At 41.5% G+C, this 27,440-nt stretch overlaps 1 long non-coding RNA gene across 1 annotated transcript; it reads right to left on the bottom strand.

The window, feature by feature from the left end:
* Positions 1–340: 340 nt before the first annotated feature.
* Positions 341–14,668, bottom strand: LOC308473735. Its single transcript, XR_013984265.1, has 3 exons — positions 14,193–14,668; positions 9,617–9,678; positions 341–614 (listed from the first exon to the last, which is right to left on the bottom strand). It is a non-coding gene; the product is annotated as an uncharacterized lncRNA (long non-coding RNA).
* Between the last annotated feature and the right edge of the window lie 12,772 nt (positions 14,669–27,440).

Raw genomic sequence — 27,440 nt, 5'->3', positions numbered from 1 at the left:
CGGGGACGACAGTTTCCATCATTCCTGACCAGCTGGCAACACTGAATGTAGGAAGGAATATTTGCCAAGGTTAAGACTTGGGTCAACAGTCAAAGCTGAATGATCCTACTTTGTGAACTAGAGAAAGGTTATTTTCAGGACTGCCAGATATTTGGCAGTAGCAAAACATGAGGATAAGGTTTGTACAAATGTGGGCTGCAGATGATGATCTCATCACTTTGGTCTGTATTACCATATCTCTTCTCCTAAGCTCTTAATTAATTTTGACAGATTTTATTACGTTTTTTAAAATGAAAGTAATAATGTCTTGTATGACCAGCATTGAGCATGTGTTATGCCAAAGTCCTTATGACCTCATCTCTTAAAGTATAAATCGATACTGACAATGCTATAAAATTAACCTTCACATATGTGAAGTCTGAAGGAGGTTTGCCAACTTCTTACTGGGACTTGAAGAGCGCTGGGATCTGCAGAGAGTAGCAAACCATGCTAATCATCTTCCTGCCAAGCAAAAACCCACATACAGATTTCTGAAGGTCTCCTACTGCTAAAGGGCACAGGATCAGGCCGAGTTGTTCCTTGCACCCCCAGTCTGGTCAGTTGAAAATGCAAGTCTGAAAAGAGCTGATGGGGAAAAGATATTAAGAAATGTAATTAGCTGGAAGGGAGGGGGATTTACAAGTGTGCTGAGGACATTTCTGTCTGCATGGGCACTGCTTTCTCTTTGGAGAAATGTTGAAGGGTATACTTTAATATATAAGGGTGCACATATGTAGGGTTGCCATGTGTCCTCTTTTTCCAGGACACGTCCTCTTTTTCAGGGGAAAAATTTCTGTCCGGTTGGATTTTTTTAATTTGCCAAAATGTCTCTGGCTTTACTTTCTGGATGAGACATAAGACACAACTGGTGGTTGAAGACTTACTTTCCTCTTCCCTTTTCCTGCCCCGCCCCCAGCAATATATCACAGCTTCTATAGCCTACATATAGTAGGTAAAGGTAAAGGGACCCCTGACCATTAGGTCCAGTCATGACTGACTCTGGGGTTGTGGCGCTCATCTTGCTTTATTGCCCGAGGGAGCCGGCGTACAGCTTCTGGATCATGTGGCCAGCATGACTCAGCCGCTTCTGGCGAACCAGAGCAGCACACGGAAACGCCGTTTACATTCCCACCAGAGCAGTACCTATTTATCTACTTACACTTTGACGTGCTTTCGAACTGCTAAGTTGGCAGGAGCAGGGACAGAGCAACGGGAGCTCACCCCATCGCGGGGATTCGAACCGCCGACCTTCTGATCGGCAAGCCCTAGGCTCTGTGGTTTAACCCACAGCGCCACCTGCGTCCCTATGCAATGTTTGCAAGCCTCCCATTTTTCAACAAGTATTTAAAATGAGAATCGTCATAGCATCCTCCTTTTTTTGCTCTTCAAAATATGGCAACCCTACATATGTTTATTGCAGGTGGCCTTTGTAAACCACAGCAAAGGTCCCGTTTTAACACCATGAGCTTATCAATAAAATTGCATTTGGGGTATTAGTCTTTTGTTTTCAGATTTCTGGGCTTCCAAGCTGTAAAAACCTAAAGATCCTATTGAAACTAATCTTACACATACAGTGGTATCTCGAGTTAAGTACTTAATTCGTTCTGGAGGTCTGTTCTTAACCTGAATCTGTTCTTAACCTGAAGTACCACTTTAGCTAGTGGGGCCTCCTGCTGCTGCTGCGCCGCCAGAGCATGATTTCTGTTCTCATCCTGAAGCAAAGTTCTTAACCCGAGGTACTATTTCTGGGTTAGTGGAGTCTGTAACCTGAAGCGTATGTAACCTGAAGCATATATAACCCAAGGTACCACTGTATAACACATACACCCTGTTAAAGTCCACATGGTACATCTTTAAAACATATTTGCTGTGCAATTTCATGTAGACTGGTCCCTCTCTCTTGGGGAGAGTAACATTCAGCTCTATTTTGAATTTTGTTTGGGAGGATGTATGCATCTGTGAATATACTCCCATGGGAATTATCTCAAAGTTCTTGATATACAGCCATGCAACTAAATTAGACATGAACTAGTAACCAACCTCACAGGTTGTTGTGACAACAGACAGAGGAGCGGGAGAGCCATGTATATCACCTTGAGCTGCTTGGAGGTAAGTTGGGATATAAACGTAGTAATAAAATAAAACATCTAAAGGTTTATAATAAATTAGAGCATTAAGATCGCCTGTTAGAATTGCTAAAGCAATAGCCAAAGACAATAAAAGCAATCATGGCAGTGTCAAAACGGCACCATTAAAAAAAAAAAGAAGCCTGAAAAGATTAAAAATAGATAAAATATAAAACAGCAATGAACAATTTTTAAAAAGCAACCGCTGGCTTTCTTTTAGCATTCCACTCTCCCAGTAACCTTGAAGAGGACGCACGTGTGTATTAATATGAAAACTAATTACTACAACAATGAATCTGAATGAAATATGTGAGATTGAACGGTGATTCTTTTATGAGGGCTATTTCAAGAGCTGCTCTGTTGTTCCAAAGCCTGTAGACAGCTAATTTATACCTCAGAGCCCCAATTTTATGTTGGGGCGAGGAATCATTTTAATTCAAATTCAAGCATCTTGATTTATTTCTACCAGAGACCAAATGATACATTTGTCTCTGGATGGCACACACTTAAATGACACAAATGAAAATGGAAATCAAAATAAATGAGAGAGAGAATATGGGAGGAATTATTTGGAGAAGGCACTGATACACCACAGGTCAAGTAAGTTCAAGTCTTATGGGAGATGATGGAATCAGCAGGGTACTTTTGTACAGTGATACATTGGTTCTCAAACTTAATCTGTTCCGGAAGTCCATTCCAAAACCAAAGCGTTCCAAAACCAAAGCGTACTTTCTCATAGAAAGTAATGAAAAATGGATTAATCTGTTCCAGACTTTTAAAAGCAACCCCTAAAACAGCAATTTAATATGAATTTTACTATCTAACGAGACCATTGATCCATAAAATGAAAGCAATAAACAATGTACTGCAGTCACACAATCAATCAGTAGCTGAACTGGGTTCTACACAGTCACAAAAACAAACAAAAAAGAGCCGCAAAAACAAAAACGCAAAATAAATAGCAAAAACAGACAGACCTCATCATAACACCCAAACGGAAGTGTGGCACTCAAATCAGAAGCGTAACACTCAAAACAGAGCACGTTTGGCTTCTGAAAAATGTTCGCAAACCGGAAAGCTTACTTCTGGGTTTGCCGTGTTTGGGTTCCAACTTGTTTGAGTACCAAGGCGTTTAAGAACGAAGGTACATCTGTATTGCAATTTTTAAAAGAACTTCAGTTGATCTTTCTTTTGGAAGCTCAGCAGTAGTGATTCCAATCTAATCCCTGCAAAGCATGGAGTATTTGAAAAAGTGAAAACAGCAGCATGTTTTGTGGCATCTTAAAGGCTGACAAATTTATTAGCGCATTTTCAGGAACAACCATTCACTTCATCAGATATGTGAAATGTTATATTGAGTTATATGTACACATGGTAAGGGACGCGGGTGGCGCTGTGGGTTAAACCACAGAGCCTAGGGCTTGCTGTTCAGAAGGTCGGCTGTTCAAATCCCCGCGACAGGGTGAGCTCCCTTTGCTCGGTCCCTGCTCCTGCCAACCTAGCAGTTTGAAAGCACGTCAAAGTGCAAGTAGATAAATAGGTATCGCTCCGGCGGGAAGGTAAACGGCGTTTCCGTGCACTGCTCAGGTTCGCCAGAAGTGGCTTAGTCATGCTGGCCACATGACCCGGAAGCTGTACACCGGCTCCCTTGGCCAATAAAGCGAGATGAGCGCTGCAACCCCAGAGTCGGCCATGACTGGACCTAATGGACAGGGGTCCCTTTACATTTATACACATGGTGCAAAGGAAGGATAAGCCATGAGGTCAGAGGAAAACAAATGCAGAAAAGCACAGACAGTAATGATTATGTATCTAACATGGGTTGTTCACAAAACAGTTGTTTGTAGCACAGTCATCATAGCATTGGTAAGCCCATTAACACACGTAATGTGCAAAAGCATCCTTTGTCCCAGTTCATTCTGCAAGTAATAGCACTAGACCTCTTGATATGTTACAATTCGGCACTTTCACAGTGCATCTCTTTCTGAAGGTCCTTTGCTCCAGGAAGGTCTTCCTCTGGGAGTACTAATTTCACTAGGTTTTTGAATAGTGCTCTTTCTGATTGGATTTGTGTCTACAGTGGTACCTCGGGTTAAATACTTAATTCGTTCCGGAGGTCCGTTCTTAACCTGAAACTGTTCTTAATCTGAAGCACCACTTTAGTTAATGGGGCCTCCTGCTGCTGCCGTGCCGCTGGAGCCCGATTTCTGTTCTTATCCTGAAGCAAAGTTCTTAACCTGAAGCACTATTTCTGGGTTAGTGGAGTGTGTAACTTGAAGCGTATGTAACCTGAAGCGTATGTAACCCGAGGTACCACTGTATTCTTTTGAGTAAAGGCTGCTGCATTTGTCGTATGCATTAGCACTCACTTATGAATGTATTAGGGACGCAGGTGGCGCTGTGGGTTAAACCACAGAGCCTAGGACTTGCCGATCAGTAGGTTGGCGGTTCGAATCCCCACGACGGGGTGAGCTCCCTTTGCTCGGTCCCTGCTCCTGCCAACCTAGCAGTTCGAAAGCACGTCAAAGTGCAAGTAGATAAATAGGTACCGCTCTGGCGGGAAGGTAAACGGCGTTTCCATGTGCTGCTCTGGTTCGCCAGAAGCGGCTTAGTCATGCTAGCCACATGACCCGGAAGCTGTACGCCAGCTCCCTTGGCCAATAAAGCGAGATGAGCGCCGCAACCCCAGAGTCGGCCACGACTGGACCTAATGGTCAGGGGTCCCTTTACCTTTACCTTTACCTTTTATGAATGTATTAGCACCAGGTTGTGAACAACCACTGTTAATTATGCAGTTCCTCCTGTAGAGCTCAACAACTTTGTCTGAATTTTCACTTTGGGGAATATGGCAACCCTGGCATTTATATTTCCCCTTATTTCATTGTTTACAACCTCCCCACCACCACCAAAATATAATTATATATACATGATCCTAATAACCCTTCATGCATCTGACAGACTGCAGTTCACAAAAGCTGTTGCCGTAATAAATTTGCTAGTCTTTAAAGTGCCACCTTGCTGTTTGCTGCATGAGACTAACACGGCTATCCCTCTGGAAAGGGAATAAATTGCTGATCTTTGGAGCATTGTAAATTTGTTCGACTCCTCTGTCTAAGGAGATACAGCCCCTTCAGTGCCAGCTGAAGGCAGTCTCCATGGAAACATCCAAAGGGAGAATACTTCATCTAGTGGCTACCAACACAACAAATTTTGCTTGCTTTGCTCACGTGAGGATATATTTGCCTAAATGAAATAAAGCTATGAACCTCCTTTGCCTGTTCCATAGGCTGCATTCTGCGCCCAGGTTCAGATTTCTGGCCACAATCCAGAGCAGGGTGCCTAAAAGGTCTTCTGACATTACTTTATGAGCATCAGAATAGCTGTGGCATTTGTAGGGCTGTCATACATCCGGGTTTTCCTGGACACATCTGGGAATCGGGCAGCAAAATGGCGCCCTGGGAAGATTTTTGCCGAAAACTGTCTGGAGAAAACTGGACATGTGGCAAGTAGGGTGATTTTTTTAAAAAAATGCTTTAAAAGCCTAGAAAAGCCCCCAAAGTTCTTTTTTTTTTTTTTTTTTTTTGGCGGGGGGAGGGGGACATGTTCCCCAGAAGATCTCAACAACTTTGGCCAGATTTTTCATTTGTCTTCCTTGGACCAAATTGTTGATGTCAGAAACCCATGTCATTGGAAATATATTCATCTCTCTCTCTCTCTCTCTCTCTCTCTCTCTCTCTCTCTCTCTCTCATCTATCTCTCTATCTCTCTATAGAGTGGTACCTCGGGTTACAGACGCTTCAGGTTACAGACTCCGCTAACCCAGAAATAGTACCTCGGGTTAAGAACTTTGCTTCAGGATGAGAACAGAAATCGTGCGGCGACAGCAGGAGGCCCCATTAGCTGAAGTGGTACCTCAGGTGAAGAACAGTTTCAGGTTAAGAACAGGCCTCCAGAACGAATTAAGTTTTTAACCCGAGGTACCACTGTATCTATCATCTATCATCTAACTAACTAACTAACTAACTAACTAACTAACTAACTATCATCTATCTATCTATCTACCTATCTATCACCTATCTATCTATCTCACACTCTCTCAGGAAAAGGCAGCAACGCTATGCGTTCAGAAGGCAGGTGAGTACTGCTGCCCCATATGTGCTTGCCCCACCAACTGCTGCTGAATCCACAGCTTAGTCTGGGAGGTGCTCATCAGGTCAATTCATACTGGAATCCGCAAATACAGAATTCTCCTATCATCCCTTGAGAAAAGTGACATGAACCGTCATGAATGCATGCAGATCAGAGACAAGGAAAGGAAATCTGAGGACAGGAACACACCAGGGTTGCCAGGTTGCCATATTTCAAAAAGTGAAAATCTGAACGGAAAAGTTGTTGATCTTTTGCTAGTTTTTGCCAAAGGTGTTGAGCAAAGAAGTTAGACATTTTTGAGCCATCGGCAGAAGCAACACTGGCGACATGGGCTGCTATACGCCCGGATTTTCTCGGACGTTCCGCCGATTTCCACCCGGACACTGCTTGCAGCTGCAGTATTCCGGATATGTCTGGGAAAGTCTGGACGTGTGGCAACCCTAGGAACACACACACACACACACACACAAAAACACACACACAGGATAAAAAAAAATCAGTATCATTTCCAACTGGATAGGTGTTCCAGGGTGGATAAAGAAGCCTTTTCTAGGTCAGTATTTTGAGTAGGCCACCCAAGATGTTGCAAAATAGCTGGCAAAGCTTTCAAATTGTCTACAATTCATCATCAAGCCAGATGGCGAAAAAAGGAGCAGGTAGAAGTGGAGATGGGGGGAGAAAACATTGCCTGATGATGAAGCCATAACGTTCCTCTTTCATCTGATTCTATCTGTCAGAGATTCGTTTATTTCTGAGTTTCTCGCTTTGCAAAATAGAAACCGAGGATTTCTCGAAGCACCTTGGCGAAAATGCGAAGAGGCGTTCCAAACTGTTATAGGTAATAAATATTTGATCCCCTGTTAGGAAGGAAGCCAGCAAGGAAGGAAGAGCTGGATACGCTTAGCGAGAAAGGAGTGTAAATCTCGGCCATCCTTTTCCCACAAGAGCACATGCCAATGTTAGTTTATGTTTCAGTGAAATGAAGCTGCCTTCAGAGAGACCCACAGCGGGACTTTTTAACAGCGAAAAGCAAGCCGCCTGCACTGTAACAGTAACATTAAACCATTTGCTTTAATAGGCCAGGAGCTCCATCTCTGCTTATAAAGCAGTTCTGAAACTGCCGCATTGGCCTTTGGCAGTTCAGATGGCAAAGAGCTCAGAGGAAAAACATTCTCAACATACTGAGGCACGATTGCTTCTTTGGAGATAGAAGAACTGTTTAACCCTGGTCTTGTTAGCGTTTGACAGAAGTGATATGGCCAAGGCTTTCTGGCAGAAGGGACAATATAGAGGAACTGAATTTTGTAGGCTCATTCACCATGTAAACATGCCTTACTTGAATATGTGGGAAATACTGCAAGAATCAAACACTAGATTTCTTTCTCATCAGTGTCATTTATGCTCCTCTTAAGATGGCTTCAAAATAGAACAATGACACATTTTTATGAGAGCCTGAGGAAGCTACATGGGAGTTGACATTTCTGACCATTTCTGCTTGCAGATGTTACCTGCAAAATCTATATGCAAGCCTTTTGTTCTGCATGCAATAGCTTTGACATGTATTGATTCTTCATGGGTATTAAGTCGCTAAAGGTGAATTCACCCATGGACAATCCACTGACTGGGGCAGCATCAAGAGATACACGTATTAAAAATCATCAGTTATATGAAATGTTTAAAACAGACAGGAAAATGGTTTTTTTGGACCAAAGTTTTTGATTTGAAAAAGAACTTTTACAAAACAAAGAAAAACTCTTATCTAAAATGTACAATCTGTTATTCGAATGGGAAACAGAAGATGAGCTTGTTAGCACTTCCATGATACAATGGGCATTAGATGTAGGACATAATATAGATTTCAATCTCTGGGGGAAATTATGGAAGAGTGATTTGAAGTTCACAGCATGTTATTCCTTGAAAGACTTACAGGTAGTTCTCTTTCCAGGAATAACATGCTCCGAGTAGACTTGCTAAAATGTATAAGACTGAATCAGTTAAGTGCTGGAGATGCAATGAGGCTGAGGGTACGTTCTATCATATGTGGTAGATAGGTAAAAGATAGATAGGTAGGGTAAAAGAGTATTGGAAAATGATTTATAATGAATTGGAAAAAATGTTTTAATGTACTTTCCCCAAAAACCCCAGAGACCTTTCTGTTGGGGATAATTCAGATGGAAATTCCCAGGTGTCAAAAAACATTATTTATGTATGCCATTACTGCGGCTTGGGTTTTGTTAGCCCCAAAATGGAAAATGAGTGAGGTCCCAGCTAAAGAAGAATGGCAACTTAAACTGATGGAATACACACAGCTCGCAGATTTAACTTATAGAATAAGAGAACAAGAAGAATATACGTTTAAAGAAGATTGGAAAACTTTTACTAAATATATGGGTGGAAACTGTGTACATTTGAAAACGTTGGCAGCATTAAGATAAATTCAACAGTGTAAATAAGTGTTGATGGATGTAAAACTGGAATAATGAATGGTTTCCTTTATGTAAAATATGCAGGGATCTAAGGCATGCAAAAATGAACCATGGACGGAGAAGAAGGGAAATCACTGATATTTTAAGGTTGTTCAAATGAATATTCTAAAATGTAAAATATAAAAACAATAAAAAAATTATACAAAAAAGGTGTCCGCTGCATATTTTAAAATGCACAGCAAACCGGGGTCAAAAGTGAACCTTCAAAATACAACATTGCCCGACTGACTCCAAACTGGTGCCAAAGTTTTGAGCCAGTTTTGTGCCATTTTGTGTCACAAATCCCATGTCTTGCACTGCCCCTCAAACTGGGTAATTGACATGCAAACTGGGGGGGAGGCAATAGGGGCTCCAAAATTTAGGGGTCACACGTTAATGAAACTAGATTCACCTATCCCCAGAAAGGAGTCACCACCAGGAATTGGAGTGCTACACAGAGTCGATCAGTATGGCGTGTGTGTCTAGGATGCTCCCATCTAGACCTCAAAATTGGAAAGAAGTGTGCCAATTAACTGCATAGGAATTAGCAAGGGCTCCTGATGAATGGCTGTGATGAGAATTTGTTAGCCACTTTTGTTTCCATCATCACAGTTGTCGCTGGAAAGAAATGTAAATCTGCTTACTCAAAGATTTAATTTATCTCCTAGACAAAATGCACGGGGAAATATATAATTAGGAACATCTTTACCACAAAAAGGATGCGCAGGGAGCAAGATTCTGGAGCGGTTTGAATTTGCTCTTTTTGAAGGAGGAAACACTCTATCTGTCTTCTTTTCCAACCACTTCCCCATGAATGTTTGCTTTAAATACACATACATTTTAAACATCCATCAGCATCGTCACAGATATCTCCATTCTGCCACTGAATTCCTCAAATGCTGTTTCAGGAAACACAAATTAAATGATCGCGTCATCATAGATATAAGTCATGGTGCTCAATTCTAACCCAGTTCACAGCTTGCAATTTACCTGGAGAAAGCATGGGTGATCCGTAGCAAATATGTATATAGTGGTACCTCAGGATATAAACGTTTCGGGTTACAAACTCTGCTAACCCGGAAGTAGTGCCTCAGGTTACAACTTTGCCCCAGGATGAGAACAGAAATTGCGCGCCGGCAGCGTACTGGCAGCGGGAGGCCCCATTAGCAAAAGCGCACCTCAGGTTAAGAACGGTTTTGGGTTGAGAACGGACCTCCGGAACGAATTAAGTTCATAACCCAAGGTACGACTGTACTGAATTTCTATTGCACATACTTTGTCTTTACAACAGCCCTGAAAGGTAGGTCAGTGACATTTGACTCATATTGCTTCACAGGTAAAACTGGCAGACAGTATGGAAGAATGAGGAAACCCCGACAAAAGAACAGTGGCAAGAGAAATTGATGAACTATGCAGAACTGGCTAAATTGACATACAGTGGTACCTCAGGTTAAGTACTTAATTCGTTCCAGAGGTCTGTACTTAACCTGAAACTGTTCTTAACCTGAAGCACCACTTTAGCTAATGGGGACTCCCGCTGCTGCTGCGCCGTCGGAGCACGATTTCTGTTCTCATCCTGAAGCAAAGTTCTTAACCTGAAGCACTATTTCTGGGTTAGCGGAGTCTGTAACCTGAAGTGTATGTAACCTCAAGCATATGTAACCTGAGGTACCACTGTACAAATTGCGAGGTAAGGACAACTGTGACTTCAAAGACGAATGGGAACTTTTTACAAATTACTTGAAAAGACAACAAAATGAACTGGACTCCTTGGCAGGTTTTGAATAAACATACACAAATTTATTGATTGTTAGCATAGTCGATAAATAATATAAGGATTTATACAATTTTACAGTATGCAGAGAACAATATGAGTTGAGAAATCAGAGAGAGGAGCCGAGAGAAGTCTTGGGGGGAGAGGGAGGGAGGGTTTGATGGGGAGATGGGGGGGAAGGGGAAAATAATGAATATGAGACGTTTTGATATTTTGTTATGTTGAAATTGTTGTTAATAAATTAAAAAAGAAAGAAAGAAAGAAACTGACAGACAGTGGCTTGCTGAGGCTTTCCTGTCTTAACCACCACATCAGAGTAGCTCCATGGTACAGTTTAATTTTGCTGTGGTTCTTTGTATTGCAGAAACGCAAGATTTAACACCTTGGGGTCCCTTCCAACTCTACAACTCTATGATTCTATTAATGCAGTGTGTTCTGGATCAGGGCAGGTGAGTGAAACCCAGATGTGTTGATGTCATTTGTGCTATTGTACCGCCAGACCAAATGTATTATTTTTTATTCTTTGGTCTTTATCCAATAAAAGCAGCACTCAGGGCTTCTGGCAGTGCCTGATTTAGGGCAGTTCTCGCATGCAGGCTGCCGAGCTGAAGGGGCGCAACATTGAGAAGATCCATAATTGAGAAGATCCATTTGGGGGCACCAAATTTTGGTTCCGCACAGGGCGCCGCCATATTGCAAAATGTCAACTAAGTCTACCCCTGCTTCTTGATTTTGCCAACTGCATTTCTGTGGTAGAAGAAGAGTTTGGATTTGATATCCCACTTTATCACTACCCTAAGGAGTCTCAAAGCGGCTAACATTCTCCTTTCCCTTCCTCCCCCACAACAAACACTCTGTGAGGTGAGTGAGGCTGAGAGACTTCAGAGAAGTGTGACTGGCCCAAGGTCACCCAGCAGCTGCATGTGGCGGAGCGGAGACGCGAACCCGGTTCACCAGATTACGAGTCTACCGCTCTTAACCACCACACCACACTGGCCTTGTGGTTGGGGTTTGTATCTGTTTTGCAGAACAGAAACATTTTGAGATAGCCTGAATTCCATAGCGGCAGCATACTTCCATAGAGGCCTACACTATATGCAAGAAGAGGACTGGGAAAAATAAATGTCCCCTATTCAGGTGACATCTAGGAGCAAACAACTAAATGGAAACCTGGCCCTAGGGGATAATTTCTATTTCAGCAATATATGTCCTTCCTGAAATGATAAGCTGCTTCTGGAGAAGCTCTATGTCCCCTAAGATTTAAAAAGACCCATTTAATTAGACAAAAAAACCTGCTAAACAATAGCAGGATTCAGTTACTACTGCATTTCTACACAATTACATTGGTAAATCTTATTTCATGACTGAGGAGTGAGGAATGGAGAAAACATTTATAGCTCTACTCAGGTTAGGATAAAAACCAGGATACCCCGAAAGTTGTTAAGACGCCAAATTTGTTGAGCTTTTCTTTTAAAGGAAACCACTGAAATTGACATATGGCAGCCTTAAAAGTTACATCTTCAACCTGAATGTCACTTAATTCCATACTCTCTAAGTTTTCTCCTATGAAAATAGGGTTGTCCTAAGGAAAAACAAGGGACATGGGTGGTGCTGGGGTTAAACCACAGACCCTAGGACTTGCTGATCAGAAGTTTGGCGGTTCGAATCCCAGCAATGGGGTGAGCTCTCATTGCTCGGTCCCTGCTCCCACCAACCTAGCAGTTCGAAAGCATGTCAAGTGCAAGTAGATAAATAGGTACCACTCCAGCGGGAAGGTAAACGGCGTTGCCGTGTGCTGCTCTGGTTCGCCAGAAGCGGCTTAGTCATGCTGGCCACATGACCCAGAAGCTGTACGCTGGCTCCCTCGGCCAATAAAGCGAGTTGAGCGCCGCAACCCCAGAGTCAGCCACAACTGGACCTAATGGTCAGGGGCCCGTTTACCTTTACCTAACCAATGAGGCTATTGGTATCCTATGTGCCAATGCTGGATCAAGAAAACTCCCAGGTTAAACACCTGCTTCTTCAAGGGCAAAGCAATTTGTTCTATAATGGGCCATCTACCCAGACACAGGAACCACCTACCAACATCTATCTATCTATCTATCTATCTATCTATCTATCTATCTATCTACAGTGGTACCTCAGGTTACATACACTTTAGGTTACAGACTCCGCTAACCCAGAAATAGTGCTTCAGGTTAAGAACTTTGCTTCAGGATGAGAACAGAAATCGTGCTCCGGTGGTGTGGCAGCAGCAGGAGGCCCCATTAACTAAAGTGGTTGTAATGAGTATGAGTTACTCGTGCGTAAACTGGTGCCTCTCTAGGCTAATTTGCCTTGTTAAACCTTTCTGACTGCACAGCCCTTTCTCATGGTGACTGCCTCAGTCGCTGGCAGAATCAGTCAGTGGGCGTTTCTTGAACCTCTTCCAACATAAAAGTTGTTTGACACCCAGTCTCCTCCTCCTCTCACTGCGCGGGAGTCTTCTGCGCAGGGAGGGCGTGGGTAGCGGAGGACCTGTCCCCTCCTCACTGAATTCCAGTCCTGGAGCCCTCTCTCCGATTCCCCCATCTGCCTCCCTTTATCCCTGGTGTTGCGCTTAAATGCTTCCCCCTCTACTGAGCAGTTTCTCCCCCTGCTGCTGGGTCCTTCGCCAGCATCATCTAGGAGCCTCCCCTTCGCCTCTCGCTCCGATGTCAGTTCCCTGACAGTGGTGCTTCAGGTTAAGAACAGTTTCAGGTTAAGAACGGACCTCCAGAACCAATTAAGTACTTAACCTGAGGTACCACTGTATCTATCTATCTCCTTTTTTGCCATAAAAGTGCATCATATACATGGATCCAATCACAACATAGTAGGAGATACTTTAGATAAAACTGTCCAGACATCCTGAGGTACAAAGATACGTAACTTCATAGTATCACTCAAAAATCTTGACACATTCTCCATGCCATTACTACAATCATTCGCACTTATTGTTTTTTATTATTTATTCAACTTATACACCACCCTATACCCGGAGGTCTCAGGGTGGTTCACAACAAGACCACAACATATTAAATCAAACCAAAAGCAGTAACCCAATAACCTCCCCCCAAAAAACCACATTTTAAAAGGGTATGGGATGTTGATCAGGTCAACCAAAGGCCTGGTTAAAAAGGAACGTTTTTGCCTGGTGCCTAAATGTGTATAATGAAGGTGCCAGGCAAACGTCCCTGGGGAGAGCATTCCACAGATGGGAAGCCACTGCAGAGAAGGCCTGTTAAAATGTGAGAAATGGGACTCACAGTCCTCTCCTGATCTACATCCCTAAACTGGTTTGAACATTCACGACTCAAAGCTCAAGATGGATTCACTTTCCTAGGCGTATCATAATGCGTGTCCTGTGAAGAGAGTGCTTGAATACTGTAGCCAGAATAGCACCCTCTGGATATTATAAGACAATTCTCATCATCTCATTGAAAGAGGTAGGTTTGCTTAATGTGGAGAAGGGAGGTTTAAAAGGGAAACATCAAATACCAAATACTAATATTACTATGGAAGGAACATCAGCATGCTGAAGGGTTTTGTACCTTGGCTGTCCTTTGAAAGATGGGCCTTGGGAAGCAGGAAGGAGAGGAAGACAATGCAAGATATTACCTTTTCCAGAGGGCATGCTTAATGCTCCCATGGTGAGTTATCAAGTGACTACTGTGTCACTAGCCGAAAAAGAACGCCCTTTTCCAAGGCGTGACATCTTATTAGTTTTCCTTTTCTGAAAGTGTAAGCAGAATCCACAGTCACTTCCCTTCACTGCTACAAAACAGTGGGTGGAGTCATAAAGATGCCCAGAAGGGCTGGCTGAAGCATTTAAATTATTCCTGATCTAAATCTTTTAAATGTTCCCTAAGACTGCCATGGAGCATTACCAGCACAGAATGCAGATGCTGATGAGAAAGTCTACTTACATCTCCGTCCACTTTCTCTCTCACTCGCTGAATGATCAAACCAAAGGAGATGGCTATGCCTCTAGAGCCCTAGTGACCAAGGAGCCAGCAGAGGGAGGTGTCACAATGAAGGGCGTGTCACAAGGACTTCCGCAACCTAGCAACCACCAGCACTCAACTGACACTGCTCTCAACTGACACTACTATGTTCAGCTTTTTACAAGTACAGTATGTAAAATGAAAACTATCCCTTTATATTCAAGCTTCCATTGTTCCTGCACCTACTGAGCCTTAGCTATCTAGTCTATCTAATCTAATCTATCTAATCTGCCTCTCTGCCTCTCTGGTGCAACTGCCACAAACGAAAAGGCTATGAAAAGGGCCCCCTGTGTTTGAAAATTCACAAAGTGCTCCATTGCAGATCAACAGCAGCCCTCTCCTTCTTTTCAGTGTTGTCCTATATTGCAGAACAGTGGAAAACTAGAGATCACCTCCTGGTTGTTAATTCATGTTAATACCCTCCTTCATCAGCAGGTCCCAGGGCAAGTTACAGCCATCTAAAATTATTATTGTTGTTATTAATTAAATTTGTATACTGCCCTATACCCACAGGTTTCAGGGCAGTTCACAGGATAAGATCACAATATAAAAATACAAAACACGTAATAAAAACAAAAACAACCCAATAACACCCCCCAGCACATTTTAAAAGGACATTGGATGTCAATCAGATTGACCAAAGGCCTGTTTAAAAAGGAACATTTTTGCCTGGCATCTAAAGGTGTACAATGAAGGCACCAGGCAAACGTTCCTGGGGAGAGCATTCCACAGATGGGGAGCCACTGCAGAGAAGGCCCGTTCTCGTGTTGCCACCCTCCAAACCTCTGGTGTTGCCACTCTCTTTTTCTTTTTTTTATATAATAATTTTTTATTAAAGTTTTAAACAAACAAAAAAGAAAAACAACACACACAAAAAAACAATACAAAACTTAACAATATAAACACAAAACAATTAATAACAAACTCTCTTTTCCATTTCCAATTTTAAGTTACTTATTTTCTGGACTTCCTCATACCTCCCTCTTTTGTATTCCAATCCACATTTATTTATCCAGCAGTTTCTTTTCCACTTTTTTAATCCCAATCTTTAATTTAATAAAATGTTAAAATATATAACTTCAACTTTTTTAAACCTAATCCTTGGTCTTAATATCCTGTAACTTTAAAGTTTTCCCTTTTAATATCAAATTTCTTTAAACTTCTTTAATCTTAATCTTTAATCTTAATCTATCCTTAACTTTAACCTGTGCAGCTGGAAACCACTTATTTTCAGTCCAACATCACTCTAACATTCCTTAATTTTGCAGTGTTTCTGAAGATAGTCTTTGAATTTCTTCCAGTCTTCCTCCATCGACTCTTCTCCCTGGTCACGGATTCTACCAGTCATTTCCGCCAATTCCATATAGTCCATAAGTTTCATCTGCCATTCATCCAGTGTGGGAAGTTCTTGTGTCTTCCCTGGTGTTGCCACTCTCCAGACCTCACTTACCAATATGACATTGCATTCATTGTGCTGTGAATAATAATGGCAGCTCCTTGGTTCTGTGATGCAATTGCCCTACAAAGTGCCATATTCATGGAAACTAGGGAGCATTGGATTAGGGCGTCGCACTGAAAGTCTTGGCATGTTGCAAAAAAAGAGCTGAAAAGATTAAAATTAAAGTTAGGTATTGCTTGAAACATTTGCCTCCGCTGTAAAAATGAAATCAAATGAAATTGATCTTGTGAAATAGGTTGGCCGCATCTGATATCTATGATTCTTATTTTTGTAATTAAATGTAATAGAAAAAATACTTTGTTCCTATGAAGTAAGATTATTTGGCAGCATTTCGTTTGCACACAAACACGGTACAAAGTTTGCATTTAGTTCAGGGAGAAAATGGAGACTTAACAATGACAAATGGCAATAATATATCAGGATCTGATTTACAAACATTGCAGGTTTTAAATTCTGATGTGTTTCACTTCATCTCTCAGCCTGTAGCAAATGGCTTTTTCCAATATTAATGAGGAAAAAACACATTATGAACAAACTGTGAACATGCTGAAACTAAGGGAAATTAATGTTCCTTTTTCATAAGCAATCAACAACATAATTATCTCTTTCATGGCTTATTGTTTTTGGTACAACAAGTATAAATGAAGGGTTTTCAATGGCCTTTCTTGTAAAGAAACAGGAATATTCCCCCCTCCAGTGATTTCAGGAAATTTTAAAAATGTTAGCAAAATTTAAAGAATTATAGTATCTGTGGGGAAATGTAACATGAGATGTGAGAATAAGAGTCACAACATAATAAGCACATATTACCAAATTCTGTAACGTTATCCCCATCAGAAGAATTCCTGCTGTTTTGTGGACTGTCGTTATTTTTAAAAAGTCTGAGGCAATGGAAGAAATTGATAGCATGTGTTTTTCGGTATTTTCAGCATGATTTAACCAGTTAAATCCAGGACATTTGCCCAATTTCCGAAAAATAATCCATGACGCCATTTTCGCAGGCAGATTCCAGGACCTGTCCTGGATAATCAGGATGAATGACAGCCCTACCTTTGCACATGAAGGAGATTGAAAGCTCCTAGTCACAGTTTGCATCAAACTGCAGTGCCCTGTTTCATTTGAATCCAGGAAATGATGGTTTGTACAAATCCTGCTGGGTTCACAAACCGGCTTACTGAACCAGGATTTGATATTGCCAAGCAACCGTCATATGCTCAAACCACAGTTTCTTATATTTGGATGAAACTGAAAATGGCTGTTTGTTACAAACCGCCCCCCTAGAGATTTTAATCTCTTCTCTTTTTTCTTTTTTTTTAAAAAAAATATTTTTATGGTTTTTAACATACAAAATTATAAAACATACCACACAATTTATCACAAATACATTCTTATTGGACTTCCATCAGCACCTCTGATAATCCTCTGTCTTAATCACTTCTTACGCATTTCCTAATATTGCTTTTACATCTCTTAACATATCACGTCTCCTTCTCCATTTTTGCAATATTTCTAATATTATTCCTCACAGAACTTCTTGCAAACCTACAAAAGTCGTCTGGTTGTCACAAATGCTTTTCAAATAATCCGTAAATTTACTCCAGTCCTCGGTAAACTTCTGGTCCCGCCAGTTTCGGATCCTTCCCGTTAGTTTATCAAGTTCCGCATAGTCCAGTAATTTCATCCTCCATTCTTCCATCATTGGTAATTCTTCTTGCTTCCATTTTTGGGCCAATAGTATTCTTGCTGCTGTTACTGCATATAGAAAAAGCTTACATTCCTTTCTATTTATATCATTTCCAAAAATACCCAAGAGAAATGCTTCTGGTTTCTTTATAAATGTATATTTCAACATTTTTTTTCAACTCATTATATATCATCTCCCAGAAGCATTTCACCTTTTAATCTCTTCTCACACAAGAAGAAGATGGCAAAAGGAAGGGAGCGTGTGAGCCCAATGTCACCATAGTGTGTTTACACAATGTTTTACCAGGGTTTGAGCACAGAGTTTCCCAAACTCGAGTCTCCGTGTGTGTTTTTTGGACTACAATTCCCATTATCCCTAGCTTGCAGGACCAGTGGCTCAAACACAGCTAGAAACCCAAGTTTGGGAAAGCCTGGTTTAGAATTATATCTACATGCAGCTGCGCCTTTGAAGAAGCAAGTAGCTGTTCGGTTTAAAATACAGATTGCCTCTTCAAAAGCTTCTTCTTGTCTACGCACAAGGTACATGTGATTTTTCCACAGGGTAGAGATATACGAGGAGGAAATTGCGTCTGGTGTGGTGGCTGCCGAGGTATTTTTTTAAAAACCGTTATGGATTTTGGAATTCATGAACAACAATTTAAACCAGTGTGGCTTTAGAGAAAGGTGTTTTCACATTGTTCCTTGTAACCTGAATCAATATGCTAGTTTGGGGACATTTAACCAGATGTTGACTTGATGATCTGTGACTGCACTGAGTGAGCAATAGAACAATTCCTTGCTGATACTAAGCAAAAGAGAAATTCCTCTGGAAGCATCTGGCAAGTTGTGAGAAGGTTACATAACAGAAAACTGCCTCAGGTCATACATACTGAATTTCTATTTCATTACATAAAAAGCAAAGGATCATCCTACACCGTGATTTGCAGGTCCTTCTGGGCCATTGTCCTTGTTTGGAAACATTTAGGTCTCTCTTCTACTTCTTATTTTTTTAAAGCATGTTTGAGGGAGTCTGAGGTTTGCGTCTCAGAAAGTCATGAGCACAATAAAAATGCTTTATAGTTTTCAGCAGGCACTGGGCTACCTTCAGCCATGATCTGTTTTAAGCCACAGGAAAACAGCTCGGAAAGAGATGATGTGCCTTGTAAAATAATTTTAGGAGTCCTGATTTTGCTGTATCTCCTCCAGTTGACATAGGTTTGTGCTTAACTCTGCCTCTGAAATCCAAATACATTTGGGTTGCCATATGTCTGCAATTTTCTGAACGTACCCGGAATACCGCAGTCAGATGCAGTGTCCGAGTGGAAATCGGCAAAATGTCCAAGAAAATCTGGACATAGGGCAACCTATGTTGGCAATGTAGTTTCTGCCGATTTCCCTTAAGAATACAGTGGTACCTCGGGTTACATACGCTTCAGTTTACATACGCTTCAGGTTACAGACTCCGCTAACCCAGAAATAGTGCTTCAGGTTAAGAACTTTGCTTCAGGATAAGAACAGAAATTGGCCTCCGGCAGCGCGGTGGCAGCAGGAGGCCCCATTAGCTAAAGTGGTGCTTCAGGTTAAGAACAGTTTCAGGTTAAGAACGGACCTCCGGAACAAATTAAGTACTTAACCCGAGGTACCACTGTAGCTCAAGAAGTCAGGTTTTTTTGTGATTTTGCCAAAAAAAACTCAACAAAAAACCCTTTTCACTTTTGGAAATATGGCAACCCCAAAATATATAGATTTTTCTTATTAGTCATAGGCACGTGATTTTTATAAGGCTGAAATACGCACACCACCATTTTAATAAGAAATTACATGCCCTGTTTGCTTAAGATCTGGCTTAATCTGCTTCTTCTTTAAGAACAGAACAACAAAAGGCTCAGAGCATATTGCAAATACCGTACTTTAGCTTTGTTCTATACACAAGCTCTCCAGTGGCAAAGTAGAGAGAAAAACTAAGCAACTAAGAAGATATGCTAACTAGGCTATAAGGAATTTTTCCTCTTCCAGTACCATGTGGATCTCAAGGGGCTCTGAGCAGAAACAGGCAAAACAAGACAAGCATTATGTTAGCAACAAGAACAACAAAAATGAACTAAGCTTGGAAAATTGTGTCCTCCCTAAAAGAGGGCACGTGTTGCAGTGAGACCTGGAGACTGACCTCCCAGTTGTGGGTGGGTTTATTGGACAGTCACAACACCCGATTGGTAGGTCCCTCGTTGCTGGGTTTAATATGGCCAATGGGGTGCAGTCTAAACGGATTGAGGGACCTATATATACTTTTGCATGTGACCCTCTTTTGGCTCGTGCATCGGAACACCCGCCCACCTCTCCCTACTTTCAGGGCTTGTTGCGATTGACCTTGCTATGCTGTTGTGTGTTGTCTGTCGCTGAGACAGGGGCACAGCAGGAATTTTCCCCACTTGGCTGATTGGCTGTTGCCATTTGGGTTTCGCCTGCCGCATAGCAAACCGTCAAAACTTGTAAGGTTGCGGATAGGCACTGGTTCATGTGATAGGGATGGGAAAATGGACTCGCCTTCCCTATGTGAAGGGTATTCCGTTAAAGGAATCCAGGGACTCAACCTAGTTTGGCCAACCCCTGAAAGGGGGTTGTGCCCGTGCCTGAATCCAGGGGAGCATCTGGGGAGTGAACAGAGTCTGTTCCTGGGCTTTTCACCTACCTCAGGTATTCATGCTTGGCTGACCTATGCTGGTGCCCTGGGTCAGCACTACCTGCAAAGGTGCAGGGAGCTAGTCGAACCAGAGCCTATGCAACCACTCACTTTTCTGTAATCAATAAAGTTGTAGCCTAAATTCTGCCAAAAACCAAAACTAAAATTTGAGTCAAATGTGTCTTTATTTAGGGGGGAGGTCTCTGGGTCTGAACATGCAAAAACAGAGAGAATCGATTCAGGGGAAAACCAGCTTCCAGTATTTAAAAATAAGCTCTCTTGCTCTCTCTCTCTCTCTCTGAAGGATCTCAGCTTAAAAGGTATCATTTTCAACCAGGGATGGAAGAATTCTATTTCCAAGTCGGTTTTCCACCCAGCCAGTCGGGGGGTTACATTTCCTGTTCTTGTCTTGGTGTCGCTGCAGTCTTGACCACCCCAATTTCATTCCTGCTGGGATCTGATTCCCCCTGAGGGTTCCCTACAGGTTAACATGTTGTTGAAGTAGGACCCTGCAGCCTGCAGGATTGCACCCTCCGCTCACCAGCTACTCTCAACAGGAACCATTACGCAAAACTGGGCAACAGTATCTGCATGCATGTCTAAATCAGTGGCGTTTGTAATGGTTTACTCCACTATCCTGATTCAAAATGGTGCCCAGTGGAATTGTGAAAGAAACAAGCTTCACTCTGTATCAATCTATCAGCTCAGAGCCACTTCAAGGTTGTGAAACATCTGCTCCTTCCTGATTAGACAGAAATGAGAAAAATGAAGAGATGCACAAAGAAATATGGTTATCAGCTTGTGTGAGGCCATTTGCACTTAAATCTTATTGAAATTCGCTCCTCCCCCCCCCCCCCACCCATTGTCACATACACAATATTCATTCATCTTGGAAGGACTTGGGTTCGCCGTCTTCCACAGTATCAAGTATAGACCAAAAAGCACTTCTCCATTCTAGGAACCATGTGCCAAAGTGTGCAAAGTGTGCCAGTCTGTGCAGTTTGGAATGGTTTGGCCCACCATCTTTGATCAAAGCAGTGTCCAACAGTTCCCAAACGGCAGCAGCAGGAGGCCCCATTAGCTAAAGTGGTGCTTCTGGTTAAGAACAGTTTCAGGTTAAGAATGGACCTCGGAACGAATTAAGTACTTAACCTGAGGTACAACTGTACAATAAGAGAAAAAGAAGAACATACATTTTGAGAAGATTGGAAAATGTTTACTGAATATATGGGTGAAAATTGTTTTCATTTAGTCGGTGGAAGAAGATTGGAAGAAGTTCAAAGACTATCTACAGAAATATTGTAAAATTAATGAATGTTAGAACGATGTTGGATAGAAATTAAGTGGTTTCCAGCTGTAATGCTTTAAGGGAATATGAAAAATGGGTTGTTAAGAGGTAAAAATCTAATGTTACTATTTTAAGACCAAAGATTAGGACAAATAAAGAGGGTAAGGATTTGCTGAACCAACAAACTGAACTGGAATACAAAAAAAGGGAGGTATGAGGAGGTCCGGGAAACAAGCAAATGAAAGATAAGTGATTGAAAGACTGAATTGTTTTTAACTATTTTTATTTTGTATTTTTCTTTTCTTCTTTTTCTATTTTGTAATATTTTGAAAATCTTAATAAATATCTTATAAAAAAAAGAAAAGAAAATTGTTTTCATTTAAAAATGCTGATAGCAATAAGATAAATTCAACAGTATAAATAAATTTTGATGGATGTAACAATGGATTACTGAATGGTTAAAGACCCTTCTTTTTCGACCCACAAACTTTGCAGGGGAGAATTTGCAACAGTTTGGTACCATTTTTGAATGAATTGGATAACGTCAGATTTTGGGTGAAATTGTGACACTGCGGGTTAGGGATTCTATCGAAAAAATGTTTCTCTGCAGGTTAGGCACTGAGGGCTGGTTTTTTTGGTCTATGATAAAACGTTCTTGTTGCACCACCAAAACTTGCAGGGGAGAGTTTGGCACCATTTTTGAGTGAATTGGATAACATCAAATTTTTGGTGAAATTGTGACCCTGCAGGTTAGGGATTTTTTTTGGAAGAAATTGTAACTGAATGGATTAAGGTGTCGAGGGCTGATTTTTTGGCCTATGATTAAAACCCTTCTGTTTCAACCCCCAAACCTTTCAGGGAAGAATTTGCAAGTGTTTGGCACCATATTTGAGTGAATTGGATAACGTCAGATTTTTCGTGAAATTGTGACCCCGCGGGTTAGGAATTTTCTCGAAAAAATTGTGACCACATGGGTTAAGGTGTCGAGGGCTGATTTTTTGGCCTAGGATAAAAAGTTTTCATGTGAAATATGCGGGAGTGTATGGTGTGCAAAATGAACCAAGGAATGAGAAGAAGGGAAGTCACTGATTTAAGGTTGTTTAAATGAATATTTTAGAAAATTTTAAAATTGTTGTTGTTTAGTCGTTTAGTCGTGTCCGACTCTTTGTGACCCCATGGACCAGAGCACGCCAGGCACTCCTGTCTTCCACTGCCTCCCGCAGTTTGGTCAGACTCATGTTTGTAGCTTCGAGAACACTGTCCAACCATCTTGTCCTCTGTCGTCCCCTTCTCCTTGTGCCCTCAATCTTTCCCAACATCAGGGTCTTTTCCAGGGAGTCTTCTCTTCTCATGAGGTGGCCAAAGTATTGGAGCCACAGCTTCACAATCTGTCCTTCCAGTGAGCACTCAGGGCTGATTTCCTTAAGAATGGATGCGTTTGATCTTCTTGCAGTCCATGGGACTCTCAAGAGTCTCCTCCAGCACCATAATTCAAAAGCATCAATTCTTCGGCGGTCAGCCTTCTTTATGGTCCAGCTCTCACTTCCATACATCACTACTGGGAAAACCATGGCTTTAACTATACGAACCTTTGTTGGCAAGGTGATGTCTCTGCTTTTTAAGATACTGTCTAGGTTTGCCATCGCCTTTCTCCCAAGGAGCAGGCGTCTTTTAATTTCGTGACTGCTGTCACCATCTGCAGTGATCATGGAGCCCAAGTGGAGAGTCAAAACTCTCCACTATGACCTGTCCATCTTGGGTGGCCCTGCACGGCATAGCTCATAGCTTCTCTGAGTTATTCAAGCCCCTTCGCAACGGCAAGGCAGTGATCCATGAAGGGGATTTAAAAATTAGAAAAATTAATTAAAATGATATATATATATATATTTAAAAAACAAATATTCACTCTTGGTAACTATTATGCCGAATTGCGCAATGGCTTCTGCATTGTCGTGATTTGGCATGTTTTTCTGTCTTGATTCAAATGGAGTCCGACAGAATCCAGAAATGGACCCAAACTGGTTTGTCCATCGTGCCAAACTGGGTGACAATTCCCTCGAGAACACACTGAGAACAGACATTTCCAAAATCAATAGTAGTTTCTTACAATTCGAGTTACATGAATGAATAACAAAAAGAGTGGCTTATGCTAATAACATGATGTCATGTTGATTCGGGGGCTACCAAATTAATAAATGCTAGAGAATAGACATGGGTGACTGTTACTGATTAAAGAGTGGGAATAAGATTGAGCCATATATTAGGAGCCTATCCAGCATTCTGACTGCTATTTCATCCGACGTGTGACTATGCCCAAAGACTATTTCTGAAGCTTGAGGAAAAATCTGAGATGGATTTGTATGCAGTTAATAAGAACTGAAAGTGCTGCGCTTTCTTGACAAACCACTCAATAAATATTTCAGGAATTTAATGTATTTGGCAAGGAAAGCAGAACTGTGGAATTTTATCAGTGGTGCAATGTGCCTGCAGACAGAGAACTCTTAATGTTTTTTTCAGCATTCGCAAAAACAAGAGGAATTTAATATGTCTAAGCACAAGTCTTTCGGACAGTCACTGCATAATTACATCCAGCATCTCAGTGATTCAGGGAGTTAGGGGCAAGCTATAATTTGAAATATTGCGGCCGCTGTACACAAGGAAAGGCTTGTGGCGATAATCATTGGCTAGGTCTGGGCTTCCCTGTGTGGCAACTCAGGTCAAGTTTTTTACTGTCTCTGGTTACGTACCTTTCAACATTTCACAGGTAAAAACAGGGACATGTTTGAAGTTGTTAACATTGCTATTCTTTACTAAGGATTGTGCTCTCTCTCTCTCTCTCTCTCTCTCACACACACACACACACACACACACACACACATCTATTGAATTTATTTATTCTGCAATAGGGTTTCTGCAGTGTTTTAAAATCCAGTAAGCTGAGGATTTGCTGGATGAAATATACTCAGAGTCGAGTGTGGATTTCATGCTCTTTATTCAGCTCATAGTAGTGAGGAGGAATGGAAGTCCCCCCAAAATATCTGCTTTATATACATTATTTACACAATAGGCCCCACGTGATTGGCTAATTCCGGGATTCTCCTGTAGGCCAATCAGGTTGCGGATTCACTTCCACCTTGAGCTGGATTGGGTGGCTCCTGCGGACCAATCAGACTGCTGCATTCTGGATCCTATTGTTCTAGGACCAAACAGACTGCTGCAATTTGGATCCTATTCAACTCAGTACATAACACTGGATTTTTTACATTAAATATATGCCAGAAAAATTGCCAGAAAATTTGTCAGAATCCATCTCCATCTGGCCCAGAGATGGAAAGAAGACAAAGTCCCGATAAGGATGATGGACTACACCGAAATGGCAAAAATGACTGGAAAAATTAGAAACCAAGAAGATAGAAGCTTTAACAAGGAATGGGGGGGAAATTACAAGTTACCTAAGAGAACACTGCAAACAACTAAAAACTTTGGCCGGATTATAGCAACATTTGTAATGTAACAAGAACTGAGGTAAAAAATGGATTTTTAAGAAAAAAACGAGAAACTATATGATGCATTAGAAAAGGATTGACAATAGAACCCATGTAGGGGTGAAGGAAGTCTAAGGGTTCAGGGAATTCTGAATGTTCATGATTATGATTACTGTTTGAATTTAAATGTAAATTGTAAAACTGAATAAAAAAGTTAAAAAGAAAAAAGAAAATCTGTCAGAATCTGATAAAGACAAGATGTCTGTATTATGTGGTCAGAGCTGTCCCTGACACTGAAACAAATGAGCAAGTTCCTCATCTCATGGGTTGCAATGGATCTTGTTTGTTCTCAGAATAATCCTGAAAATCAGGTCACTATGATACAATTTTATTCATTATATACACCTATATGGTCTGTCCAGAGCTGCCTTGTGAGTGCACAGCCGAGGCAAAGTCTTTTTTATATAATTACTTTTTATTGGGATTTTTCAGCGTAAAATGCAGTAAAAACTGAACTAATCTAAAGAAGAGAAGTAAGAAACAAACCGAGGAAAAAAATAAAAAAGGAAGAGAAGAGAGAAAGAGAAAATTTGGGGGTCTCCCTAAAAAAAAGAAAGCTGAACAACTTTTTGGGGGGTCCTGGTTTTTACTTTTGGAAATATGGTCAACCCTATCTTAAAATCATAATAAAAGTGCTCATTCTACGGCTGCTACAGTGGATTTAATTCTTTGGTTTTAATTAAGGATCCCCATGCAACATTCTTTACTGCAGACATTGCCTGATGGTAACTTACATTGCTGTGTTACAGAACGATCCATCAAAAATTAATCTCCAGAAGCAGCAGATTAGAACAGCCAAATCAAATGAAAGTTGCTTGGGAGTCACTGCTATATATCAGGCATGGCAAAGGATGCCTGTTCCCACGAAAGGCTATTCCTTTTCTGATTATTGTTATTTTGTTAGTACAAACCACCCCTCTCAAGCTGTCCAATTTGGCCTTGTGTAAAGATGCTTTTAGAAGGGATGTGGTTGGCGCTGTGGGTTAAACCACAGAGCTTAGGGCTTGCCGATCAGAAGGTCGGCGGTTCGAATCCCCGCAACGGGGTGAGCTCCCGTTGCTCGGTCCCTGCTCCTGCCAACCTAGCAGTTCGAAAGCACATTAAAGTGCAAGTAGATAAATAGGTACCGCTCCGGCAGGAGGGAAAACGGTGTTTCCGTGCGCTGCTCTGGTTCGCCAGAAGTGGCTTAATCATGCTGGCCACATGACCTGTACACCGGCTCCCTCGGCCAATAAAGCGAGATGAGCACCACAACCCCAGAGTCGTCTGCGACTGGACTTAATGGTCAGGGGTCCCTTTACCTTTTAAAAGATGCTTTACTATTTTATTATTAAAAATTACATGGTAAAGCTCAAGAGTGATTTACTTCAGATAATTCAGTAGTTTCCTACCGATTTTCCACTATGATCTGAGTACAGAACCCATTATACAGAAATGAAGTAACCTCCAACATTTCTCTGATGAAAATAGGGACAGCCTATTCAATAATAATAATAATAATAATAATAATAATAATAATAATAATAATAATACAGTGGTACCTCGGGTTACATACGCTTCAGGTTACACACTCTGCTAACCCAGAAATAGTGCTTCAGAACTTTGCTTCAGGACGAGAACAGAAATCGTGCTCCGGCGCCGCCGCAGCAGCAGGAGGCCCCATTAGCTAAATTGGTGCTTCAGGTTAAGAACAGTTTCAGGTTAAGTACGGACCTCCGGAACAGATTAAGTACTTAACCCGAGGTACCACTGTATAGGGCTTTTTATATTAGTGCAAATATTTCAAGGAGAGATTAGAGTTTGTCTCATCACCCTTTAAGTACTTAACCTGAGGTACCACTGTAATGATTTTATTATTTATACCCCACCCATCAGAGTGGGTTGCCCCAGCCATTCTGGGCAGCTTCCAACATAAAGAAAAACATGATAAAATATCAAACATTTAAAAACTTCCCTATACAGGGCTGCCTTCAGATGTCTTCTGAAGGTTGTATAGTTATTTATCTCCTTGGCTCGGGGGTCACATAACTCCATACCCGCCAACATTTCTCCAATAAAAATAGGGATGTCCTAAAGAAAAGTGGGACATTCCGGGATCAAATCAGAAACCAAGACAGCTTCTGTAAATCTGGGATGCCCCAAGAAAATAGGGACACTTGGAGAACCTGAAGTGAGCTTTTCCTTCTCTTACAGGCGCATGAAGCTCT

Source organism: Podarcis pityusensis (genome assembly GCF_964106645.2).
Source record: "Podarcis pityusensis genome assembly, chromosome: 3".
Taxonomy (NCBI): domain Eukaryota; kingdom Metazoa; phylum Chordata; class Lepidosauria; order Squamata; family Lacertidae; genus Podarcis; species Podarcis pityusensis.
This window is presented reverse-complemented; position numbering and strand designations above follow the sequence as displayed.